This window comes from Apium graveolens, chromosome 3 (genome assembly GCF_009905375.1).
Source record: "Apium graveolens cultivar Ventura chromosome 3, ASM990537v1, whole genome shotgun sequence".
NCBI lineage: Eukaryota > Viridiplantae > Streptophyta > Magnoliopsida > Apiales > Apiaceae > Apium > Apium graveolens.
In genome coordinates, this window is record NC_133649.1 from 141,202 (window position 1) to 154,127 (window position 12,926).

At 32.1% G+C, this 12,926-nt stretch overlaps 1 long non-coding RNA gene across 3 annotated transcripts; it reads right to left on the reverse strand.

Moving 5' to 3' along the window:
* Nucleotides 1-70: 70 nt before the first annotated feature.
* On the reverse strand, nucleotides 71-8,990 carry LOC141711298 (uncharacterized). Of its 3 annotated transcripts, XR_012571302.1 has the most exons (11): nucleotides 8,804-8,990; nucleotides 8,642-8,696; nucleotides 8,058-8,129; nucleotides 6,818-6,904; nucleotides 5,589-5,641; nucleotides 5,334-5,495; nucleotides 4,521-4,623; nucleotides 4,046-4,101; nucleotides 3,358-3,502; nucleotides 1,903-2,005; nucleotides 71-477 (listed from the first exon to the last, which is right to left on the reverse strand). It is a non-coding gene; the product is annotated as an uncharacterized LOC141711298 (long non-coding RNA). The 3 variants fall into 3 exon arrangements; XR_012571300.1 differs by lacking the exon at nucleotides 6,818-6,904 and having other exon boundaries at nucleotides 8,804-8,988; XR_012571301.1 differs by lacking the exons at nucleotides 1,903-2,005; nucleotides 6,818-6,904 and having other exon boundaries at nucleotides 8,804-8,987.
* Nucleotides 8,991-12,926: the final 3,936 nt, after the last annotated feature.

Sequence of the window (12,926 nt, forward strand, 5' to 3'; positions counted from 1 at the left end):
GTTACTTTTGTTTGGAAACCGTATTTTTTATAAAAAAAATTCAAAGTAAAATCGTAAAAGACTTTGAAAAGTAGCATTTATTTCAAACAAATAAACATTACTAACTTATTTTGAAAAATAAAACATTAAAATCTATAATGTTAACCGTCGTCCTGTAAAATGTCGTTGAGGTAAGAATAAATTCTACGAACTTCAGCAGAATTGGAATTTGACTTAGGTTCAGAAGGAATATCGTTTAGGTCAAAATCTCTACGAATCCGCTGAATAACATTTAGTTCAATCTCTAGGAATTCTGGCAGAATTAGAATCTGATGAATGCTTTGGAATAACACATCAACGGTCCCAAAAGTTCCCCGCCTAGCATGTCGACATCATCATCAATATTCACGTCTTCAACTACCTTTCCTTCGATTGCACTTCTAAGCTTTCCATGACATCGTCGAAACATTCCCCACAAAAAATTGTGCTTATACCCCTCTGTAGTAAAAAAGAAAAGATCATTATAATCAAGCACATGCTATAATCAGGTGGTGTATATATGATCCAATACTTCATCAAATGAGTTTTCACTTTATCTTCCCTCATCCCAGATACCAATTAAAACTAATATGACAATACAAGTAGTACTATAAACCAAGCAAAGTGAAAGACGACCTGGCTCCCTTTTATTACGTTAAACATACTTGTGTTCATTTAATATGCATATACATATGCAGTTTGGACATATCACATGGATAAGCACTTTTTTCCTTAAAGACAGACATTAATCCCTATTTAATTTATGGCGCTGTTAGTTTAATTTCATATCAAACAAATATCCCAAGTCCATATTCGACAAGAAAATGTACTCTGAAAATACTGTACGGCCATTATCAGGGGATAGAGTAGCGTCTATATCTGCTATAGGAAGTTAAGAGAAAAGTACACAAACCAATCACAGAAGCACAGTGAACATCATTGTCAAAAAGGAAACAATTACGAATTCAAAGCAGCAGTCAGAAAAAAGAAGTTAAGGCTTATGAGAATATGTGGTCACATGGAATAACATAAGTTTTGCTACAGAAACTTATGAGACCAGTTTTATACCCAATGGGAACGTTAACCTTTACAATGGAAGAAAGTGAGAGCTAGGCCCAGTACACTGGAAAACTGCAATCTTACTATCTGTTGTTCAGATAAAATTAAATGAACTTTAGTCATGATATCTGGACTAGGAAAATGAAGGAGCCTTTACATATCAAATACAATATGCATCCCTTTAACCATTTTGTTAAAAATATTTATATTGTAGATGGTAAAATTAAAATTTATCAAAATATTTAAATGATAATTTTTTTAAAATTAAACTAAAATTTAGAATTTCAAATTATAAAAATAATATTAATTTTAATTATTTTTATTACTCAGTATAATTTTTAAAATTTTAAAATATAGATATATTTAGAAACTTTATGATTATATATATAAACATATATTTCGCTTGATAAGTATATTTTAAGTATTTAGCATTATGATTAATTTAGAGTATTACTAATAGAAAATAGCTATAATTTTTTTCATATAAAAAATGCATTAAAATAAATATTTTAATTAATTTGAAATTTTAGTTATTAATATTAACATTTTAATTTAAATTTTATAACCACAGGGGATGCATGTTATAGTTGATAGTTAAGAGTTGCAAACTGTATTTTGCAAAGTAGGTATAATGTTTTGATTTTAAATGAAAGGCGGGGGTTGCAAAGTGCAATTAACTCAACCTTAGTTCATAATTAAGTTTTTATATCCGTTAATTAGAAGAAGAGTGTCAGTAAACGGGAGATGATGACAGCTATGCTCATTTATTGTGCACTATTGAAGTAAAAAACTAAGTACTGGGGAACCACACATAAGACTATATACCTCAGATTCAAAAGTAATTGCATCTCCTTGTTCAGTGAAGCATTTTCGATAAGACAGGTTGTCTAGATAATTCAATGTTTCCAAACCTTCTATCCTCACTTCACTGTAAACCATATGAATTTTGGTCAGTCCAGGTAGCAGAAACAAAAGAGGACGAGCTAAATACTATAAATTTCACTCCGGCAAGCCTTCATAGTATCAAGAAATCTAATTAAGCAACAAGGTCGCAAAGTCTACATTCCTTCTCCTTTATTATTACGTGGCAAATGATCAAAATAACATTGAGAAGGAGAAGTGTCTAATGGCACATGATCTGAAAAGCCTTCAAGTGTCACTTATGTAAAACATAACGCACACATGTGTTTCAACTATAACTTAAATGTATTGTGCATGTACTAAAATGTGGCAGTAATTTAAACATGTCAGTATGATCATTTTTCTCTCATATTGTGTTGATAAAAGGTAAACGCACTTAACTTTATTTCACCTACTTAAAACAAATGAAATGTTTTTAAAAAATATTAAAGCGGCGTTTAGCATAAGCCTCTTCTACTTTTAAGTAAGTAATATATTCCCTTAAAAACTAACAGTGAGAGGGAGTTGAAAATGTAGCATTGTACTCAGTAGCACCATTTTGGTGATATGCAAAAGATTACTAAATGACATACATACATAGCACGAAAACGTCAACCATTTACAAATAGCAGAGGTTTTAATAGGTACTTAAATGTCACTGCCAACTTAGCCCAGTCCTGTTTCTATGATCTTTGTTTTATTTCATGTCACAACACACTACAACCAGTGACAGAGTATTTAGGTTCAAAAATGTCAGTATATACCAGATATCCGAAACAGACAAATATGTATGGTAGCCAAATGAGAAACTAAAGGCTGCTGTCAATGTTCCTGATGTGCGATATCATGTTGAGATTCCCACAAGATGAAAGAGAAACCCTAAGTCGAAACTCATAACTATGGAAGACAAAGAAAGAAAGCTGTCAACAAATTCATATTAATATATGTGGATTGATAATAATCACCAACATTCATGTACCCAAGAAACTCTTTGCCTACAATTTTTACTGTCCTGCCATTTCTATACCTACAAATATGATCTTAGATGCGAAAACAAATACACAGGCAAACTACAAAAGAGATAATACAACAACTTCACCAAGTACAAAATGTTTCTATAACCATAGGTTCGTATCATCTCAAAGTTATCAAACATGTGGAGGCGTCCATGGATCCAATCAGCATATAGCATTTGGAAACTTGCAACACAATCACTATCTTTTGCAGTTATATAATTTATTTATTTTTAAATACCGATTAAGGCCGTGTTTGTAAAGGGAAAAAAACAATATATCTGCAAAAAAGTATTTTTAAATAAACCGTGCATAACTAGGATATACTTGTCATGTAAATTAATAGGAAAATACATCAAAAGTTAACCTGTAGGGCCACTCCTTTAAATCTTCCTCTGAAGTCTTTCGCAGTAATCCTTCTGTTTCTTGGGAGGAGGATAATGATCAACTCTTCATCCTTCGTTTCTTGCATGACCATTTGCTTCAACTGAAGCGGAGGAGCAAAACTAGACCTTCTCATGTTACAGTCATGCACACCACTTCCATGAATAAGTAAAATATGTATGATTTAATATTGTCGGTAAAAGATATAACATACATTAACTATGTAAACCATTCAGAATGAGTTGTGACCGGTCTCCAATGGAGTAATTTGGAATACGTACCCAAAAAAATTGATACCTCAAAGGTATAAATGACTAAATAATAAATATGGTATTTAGAGTATCCATATGAGATTTATAACTCCAAATGTGAATACTTAAAAGGTAAAAATTGACTACTTTTGCATCAAACAAATGTGATTTATGAGTCTCGATGATGGGTAAGACACTATGTTTCTTAACCTCTCAATATGGTTGCACTGATCACATAGGTATTATGTGGGGTAGTATTTCAATTCTAGTGAGATTTATCTATTTTTTTTGCAAAAAATCTATTGATTTTAGTTGCATGAATTTCTATAATAAAAATAAAATAATAGCAAATAAAAATATCTAAAAAAAAACAACAAATATTACAAATCTTGCATTAATTTAAAAAGAATGGACAATTACCTGGAAACTATATGTCAACGGGGGAGGGGATTCATGGAGCATTTTCTTCATTGTTTCTGCAAGTATTTCAGAAATTTATGAAGTAGAAGTAGCAGTTCGATAATAAAATTAAAAAAAAAATCACAGAACAAACTTAAAGATGGTAAAATAATTCAGTCCAATGGTCTAACTGTGCCACAATCATATGTATACACACACAGTATACACACACATAGATAATCAAGATTGTATAAGTGAATATAGTCTGGAAATTTCATATTCCTCCCTTCTATATATCTAAAATTGATATACGTTTTATGAGGAGATTTACTGCACATATTTTCCTCCACTAATCTTAGTTCATAATTAAGTTTTTACATCCCTTAATTCGAAGAAGAGTGTCACTAAACGGGAGATGATGACAGCTATGCTCATTTATTGTGCACTATTGAAGTAAAAAACTAAGTACTAGGGAACCACAAATAAGACTGTATACCTCAGATTCAAAAGTAATTGCATCTCCTTGTTCAGTGAAGCATTTTCGATCAGACAGGTTGTCTAGATAATCCAATGTTTCCAAACCTTCTATCCTCACTTCACTGTAAACCATATGAATTTTGGTCAGTCCAGGTAGCAGAAACAAAAGAGGAAGAGCTAAATACTGTAAATTTCACTACGGAAAAGCTTTCATGGTATCAAGAAATCTAATTAACCAACAAGATCGCAAACTCTACATTCTTTCTCCTTTATAATTATGTGGCAAATGATCAAAATAACAGTGAAAAGGGGGAAGTGTCTAAATGGCACATCTGAAAAGGCTCCCAGCGTCACTTTCAACTATATAAAGCTATGTTAACAAATTCATATTATTATATGTGGATTGATAATAATCACTATCATTCATGTACCCAAGAAACTCTTAGCCTACAGTTTTTACTGTCCTGCCATTTCTCTACCTACAAATATGATCTTAGATGTGAAAACATATACACAGGTGAACTACAAAAAAAAGTAATACATCAACTTCACCAAGTACAAAATGTTTCTATAACTAAAGGTTTGTATCATCTCAAAGTTATCAAACATGTGGAAGCTTCCAGGGATCCAATCAGCATATAGCATATGGGAACTTGCAACATGATCACTATCTTCTGCGGTTATATAAAATTATTATTTTTTTTAAATACCGGTTAGGCCTAGTTTGTAAAGGAAAAAACAATATATCTGCATAGAAGTACTTTTAAAAAACCTGGCGTAACTAGAATATACTTGTCAGGTAAATTAGTAGGAAAATACATCAAAAGTCAACCTGTAGGGCCACTGCTTTAAATCTTCCTCTGAAGGACTGAGCAGCAAGTCAAATAAGTCTTTCCCGCTAAGCCTTCTGTTTTATGGGAGGAGGATCATTATCAATTCTCCATCCTTTGTTTCTTGCATGACCTTTTTCTTAAAATGAAGCCGAGGAGCGAAACTAGAGAATATTTTAAAACATGCATCAAGTTATCGGTACAATGATTTCAAATAACAAGACTGCAATGTGCATATAACGATAATTGGTATATACCTTGGGAAAACAAACAGAGATTCCTCCTCGCTTGCATTATAAGGCCTGGGAATCTACAGAAAACATTTAGGAATATATTTAAAATTACGCCCGGTATTGTATATTAAGCAGCATAACTTGATTACTCATCACTCGCTCAACAAATACATAACGCACATTTTAAACTTACAACTATTCTCCTCCCTTTTTTCTAGTTTCTAAAGTACAAATTTGGTCATTCTGTAATGCGCCACAACCCAGAATTTATTTTCTTAAGGAAATTCCATCATGGATCACTTACAGAGAGATAATTCAAACAACAAGTTGTCGCTAGAAGCACTTAAATAGCAAGCCAAAAGAACAACTTAAGATTACAACCTAAATAACAACATAGATTGCAATTACCAGCAAGAAAGCCTGCACATAATCATTATACACTTCAATGCCAGGGGGCACAAGAGGCAGTAGTAGTGCAAGAAAGTCTGCTCATTATACACTTTAATTGTAGTACCACACAACAGGGAAAAGTGGCGTTTTTTTAGAAACATTATTATGGAAAATTTCAATATAATTTGTCATCCAAAGTTAGATGGGTCAAATTAGTTTGCCTAAGCTCTTGAACGAAACATCGAATATTGGGTATTATTCTCTTAAAAGATTTTGTGTGTTCTGCGTTTTACCGAAAGGAAATGGTGATACATGTATTTGTGTAATGAGAAATATAAATCTTTTGCGATGTTGGTGTAGTGCGTCAGAAATCGGATTACAGCTTTTGAGTCGAATCCGAAACATCACAAAAAGTGGAGCTCTGAGGTTGGTAAGAATAAGATACTAAGATTCATAGACGGAGAAGAAATAAAGGAGCCTGTACACATCTAACTATCCTTTGTTGTCTACAACAGAAGACTAGAAGGTTAAATGAAGACCCTGATTAAAAGTTAGCAAGAAATTATATTTGAGACCTCATACATCCGCTAAGGTAAATTTCATCAACAGTCGTTGACAAATAACTAAATAAGACTATATATCTACAAATCATATGGGCCAATTAGGAATCTGAACAATTACTAAAGCGGAAAGTATTCAATTGGGAATATGAACAATTGTCGAAAAGGAAAGAAAGGTATACTTAGTTCTCTAATATATTCGCGAAAAGGTAATAAATAGGGGCTTTAGACAGAAATTAAAGGGACTAGGGTAATAATCTTTATCTTTTGCTTTCTACAACCATGTATTATTCTGGGAATTACCAGATCCAGTAGGTGCAGCTGCTCTATAATATTTGGACTCGGGTACACAGAGTCATACATATCCAAGTATCCATCATCTACCCACATCTGCAAACATATACAAAGTCACCTTCAAAGCACCGGTAGATCTGCGATTATTACCGGAGGGATGATTTTTACGGCAAACTTTGAATATTTTTTGGTGAGGTACAATTATTTTCCAGTAATGACAAAGAAAGAAGGATTCGGTTTCAAGACCATGAATCTGGCACGGATTCCGCGCCGACACAGGTACCGCCTATTGAATAGCCGAGTCGGAGCAACACAGCCAGCAATGGGTATGAACCCTTATCAAAGGATTAGAAGAGGCTCAATCTATCATTAATCCTCATCCCAAATAATGGAGTACAAACACTATACTCGCTCTCAACAAAATGTTTTGATTTTACAGGTGATTAGATTTAGGTTTCCATTTTAGGGCTTTCATTTTAGGACTTTCAGTTAGGTATACATCACTAACTGATCTAACTGATTACGGCTTCAATTTAACTTTCTTCCATTTAGTCATAGGTTTTGCATTAAAGGGCGAGTGTATCCTGTGATTCTACCTGTTGAAGATAAAAAAGTTACCGGAAAGGTTTGTTTAATAATCCATCTTGACTTTCAGCCTGAATAGCATTAATGATATATAGCCCGCTATAGTATTAATAATTTCCATTCTTTATCTAGTCATGAACTTTTAGATATAATCTTCAAATTACTTACTTCCATGTGATGATTCTCTTACTATTATCATCATAGAACTTTTGAGCAATTTGCATGTGTGCTTTGTGACATCGGGTAACATAGGTTTCTATAGCTTATCCAATGTAAAAAATCACATACCCGTTGTTTTAATAACTGAATCATCAAAAGCAATAATGCTTTTCATATGCATAGCCTCACTATATACTAATCTGTAAGTTGTAATTATATTTAGGAATTTCAAGTTGCCTCACTTTCTGATGCGGATTAAAAGAAAAGAAAATGAAAGAAATCATTTATGAACTTGATTCGTGAAAATTCCATTATCTGCAAATTTACAGTGAATGTGTGCATTGCAATTTGTTATATGAAGTGATTAGTACATGGTCAACATGTCTGCTTCTTTATTCTCTTTGTTGCTTCTAGTTAATGTATGCACTAGCCAAAAAGAAGTAACTAATAATAAACATGCAGATTCATTTTACACAAACAAAGTTGTAGCCAATGTCCTACTTACCAAAGCATGTTGCAGACGGGCATTCTCTTCTTGCAACACGTGCAGTTCCGCTTCCAGATCACGACTATAAGCCTAGCCAATCATAATACATAAAAACAAACTTTAGAAACAGACTTGGTGCGGCCCTCTCAAAGACCACGGTTTTAATCCAACATATTTACATAGTCATACTTATTTTTTGTGATTATTTCTTCGTAAATAGAAATTATTAACAAAATTATTTTTCTGCAACCACTTAACAAAGCACTAGGTATCACTTTGCACCTATCATATTAATCCTTCACTATATAATCATTTCACTGTAAATATACCGTAAATGCCTCATTGCCCTCCGATAAAGTTAAGTATTAACATTAATTTTTCAAATTATACGGGTTTACGCCTGGAAATTTCGACATTTCAACGTGATCCGTTTAAATAGAAAGAACAACCAAAAATGAATGTGGCCGGATCCATTCTAGATTTCTTCTTCATACACTTTACACACACACACAATTACACAAAACTAGATCAACTTGTTGTATGTAACAAAAATAAATACTATTATATATCTCGCATTAATTTCGAAAAATACGAAGAATTACCTGGAAACTACACGTGAACAGGAGCGGAATTCGTGGAGCACTTTCTTCATTGTTTCTGCAAGTAATTCAGAAATTCAAACAAGAATGAAGAATTAAATAATAATAATAAAAAATTATCCTCATAAAAGATTGTATAAGTGAATAGAGTCTCGAAATTGACACCTTATAAATAATAAAAAGGGGCGATTGAGAGATTGAATATGTTGAGACAGCTTCGTGTACAAAGAGAGATCGATCGGATGCAACTCGATTTCACCTCTAAAACCATGCTTCTATGAAATTGCTTGTATATGTAAAAGATATAATCCCTAAGCCGTATTATATAGGCCATGCCGGGGACGAGCCCAAGTCCACTGCCCATTTCCTTATTTTTGAAGCCTGTTAAGCAAAATATGGGCTTAGTAAATTAAGTGGCCCAACTAGCCCAAGTCCAACTTTAGTATGTCCTACTTAATTATTATTTAATCAGTTTTATGTAATTTTTAATTTGTAATATAATTAAGATATATATATATATATATTAATAATGAAATGATTAAAAAAAGATTTCAAAAGAAATGAAAATATTAAAAAAATGAAAAAAAAATGAAAATTTTAAAATTTAAATAATAATAGGATTGAAAATAAAAATTGAATACACTCGGATTTTGAAAAACTTTTTCTAATCTCTATTAAATACCATCAGATTTTAAAATATTTTTTTAAATTCAAATTCAATGCCTCTTTATTTCAATTATCTAAAAAAATCCTTTAAAATCTTGATCGAATACATTCCCGGATTCGGTGCCCCACTCCCCCGGCCCCAGCCCACTCATTGTCTACTTCAATATTTCTTGCATATGGCTATATCACAGACTTTTTTCAAGTATGTTTTGACATTTAAAGTCATATTCTTTAACAAAAATATTTAAAGAATTTTAAATCTGAGTGACAGTTCATGATTTAATAGTTCTGAAATTTTTCTAAAGTAATTTACATAGTTTTAATACAACGTTGATTTTATGGAGTTCGAATTTCGGTGACCGAAAATATGGGTTAATCTGTAATAATCTACTTAAATATCTAAAATAATTATATCAACTATTAAATATTACATACATGATTGCATGTCATTTCTTATTATAATAGGAGTTAAAACCTAACAAGACGGAACCAGAAATAAAATTTATGGGGACCGACTAATATTTGGAGAAACCAAACTAAATTATTTTATATTTTTTTCAACATTTTACACTAAATTTTTTGTGAACTTAGACAGTCGGCGGATATCAAGACTTTCTCCCGGTGCCCTCTAATTCCGCCTCCTGAGGTCAGATAACAAATAAGAATATCTACTTTTTATCGATGTTCCATGTTAGTTATATATAAAAAATCTGGTTAGTGCGTATCTTCCAATCAAACTTTAAAATTTTAGATTGATCCGTTACTCGTTATTATGGCAGCATTTTCTGACATAATTGGTGGGGGAGGGGGTTTTGAGCTTGTCCGAAACACATGTTAAAAAATTATTTTAAGATAGAATAATTAAGCCGAAACAAATAAACATTACTATCTAAGTTTAAATAAAAAACTTTACAATCTATAATGTTAACTGAGGATATAACCTTTAGGTCAATCTCTAAGAATTCTAGCAGAATTAGAATCTGATGACTGCTTCGGAATAACGCATCAACCATATTCACGTCATCATCAATACTTACATCTTTAACTATATTTCCTTCCATTGCACTTCTAAGCTTTTCATGACGACGTTGAAGCATTCTTCACGAAAATTAGTGCTTGTACCACTCTGTAGTTAAAGGAAAAAATCATTATAATCAAAGCACATGCTATAATCAGGTGTGTATACATGATCCAATACTTCATCAAATGAATTTTTACTTTATCTTCCCGGATGATGTTTGAAGCGGCCGTACAACTACAACTAATTTTGACGATACAAGTAATACTATACACATAGCGAAAGAAAAGATGAAAAATGACCTTGCACCCTTTTATTACGTTCAATATACTTCTGTTCATTTCATATGCATATACATAGGCAACTTCAGCAACATATCTCATGGATAATCACTTTTTTCATTAAGACAGACCATGGGGCCCTTAAGTTTTTGGCCGAGCAGAAAGTGAGTAATTGGTTGCAGCATAAATGGATAACAAATTGATGAAGTACCATTATACTAATCTTTACAGAAAAGTTCTGTTGCGCAACATAAGGCCTTGGATTCCTGTTTTAAAGAAGATCCCAAGGGCATGATAGTTTTGAAGGAGGGGCTAAGGACAAAAAAGCTAAAGTATAGCAAGGGTGTTGTAATCTTTTACTTGAAGTAGAGGTTTAGTATAAACTGACCATCAATATTTTAATTACGTTCATGTTTGAACTATTATTCAGAAAATAGAAGTTATTATTCCACCAACGTCTCTCTCTATAACTGAATCCTATCTGATTCTCTTGCATTTCTAGCCTAAACTTTCTATTCCTTAACTTGTATACTATTCTAAGAAATCAAACACAAACAAAAACATCAGAAAAACAGAAAACTACATGTCAAGGCATGTCACTGAATTTAATAGTGTTGTCATTGATTTAGTATTTTTATAGCAGAAAATATTTAGCCAGAGGAATATTTGGTTGGCATATAATAGAATTACTTCATCCAAGGTGAAACTCGATAAGTTGTAGTGGGAAAAGTTTCCTCAACTGTATGCACATCAATATCAGCATACAAATTCTTCAGTTTAGTAAGCTTAAGACCTCCAAATTACAATTGTAGGCTGAAATTAATATAAGCACTTTATGGACTCAAATCATCATTTTAACAAATCATACCTTGGCAAACTTTTGTCTGTTGTAAATTAAAATGTTTTACATCTACATTTTACAAATTCAAATTCCAACATTGTCAATTACTCTATGAATTGAAAGGTGTTTATTCAAATACCAAGTATAACAAGAAGATGGAAATTTCTATTTAATTTATTGCATTGTTAGTTTAATTTTACATTAAACAAATACTCCAAGTCCATATTCGACATGAAAGTTTATTCTAAAAATATTGTACGGCCATCATCAGGGGATAGAGTAGCATCTAGATCTGGTACAGGAAGTTAAGAAAACGGTAGAGAAACCAATCAGAGAAGCACATTTATTTAGTGAACATTGTTCAAAAGGAGCCTGTACACATTTAATATTTCTTTGTTGTCTACAACAGAAGACTAGATGGTTAAAATTAAGACCCTGATTACAAGCTAGCAAGGCATTATATTTGAGACCTCATTTATCCACCAAAGTAAATTCCTTCAAAAGTTGTGAAAAGGTTAGACTATATATCTACAGATCATATGCCAATTAGGAATCTGAACAATCGCAAGCGGTATTCAATTAGGAATATGAACAATTACCGCAGAGGAAAGGAAGGAATATCAAGTATTTATATACTATATATGCAAAAAGATAATAAATAGGTCTTTGAAAAAGATTAAGAGACACCTTTTGTTGTCTGCACCCATGCATGTACTATTCCGGGCATTACCGCATCTAGTAGGTTGCAGCAGCTCTAAATAATTGGATGGACATTAATGAAGAATCCACAGTAATAATATTTTGAGACTTCATCTGAGCCAATCATGGTCAGATGCTATGGATTTAGATGGCCTGCAACAGCTTCCTCAAGCAATTGCTGAAAACCAGGGCACTTGTTAAGAAAATTATAAGAAAAAGTTTATAACATGATCAATAATATGATTCTAAAGTAACTTATTATTAGACCTTCCCGTGTTACAGTAAAGCACACCACTTCCATGAATAAGTAAAATATCTATGATTTGATATTGCCGGTAAAAGATATAGCAGACACTAACTATGTACAGCATTCAGAATGAGCTGTGACCAGTCTCCAGTGGAGTAATCTGGAATATGTAACAAAAAAATTGATACCTCAGAGAAGCAAATGACTAAATATGGTATTCTGAGTCTCCATATGAGATTTATGAATCCAAATGTGAATATTTAAAAGGTAAAAATTGACTACTTTTGCATCTACCAAATGACGTTTCTTAACCTCCCAATATGGTTGCACCGATGACATCAGTAATATGTTGGGTAGTATTTCAATTCTAGTGGATTTTTTTTTTGCGAAAATTCTATTGATTTTAGTAGAGCATGAATTTCTATAACAAATTTAAAATAATAGCAAAAAAATAAAATCTAAAAAATAACAACTGCAACAAATATTACAAATCTTGCATTAATTAAAAAAAATGAAAAAATTACCTGGAAGCAAGA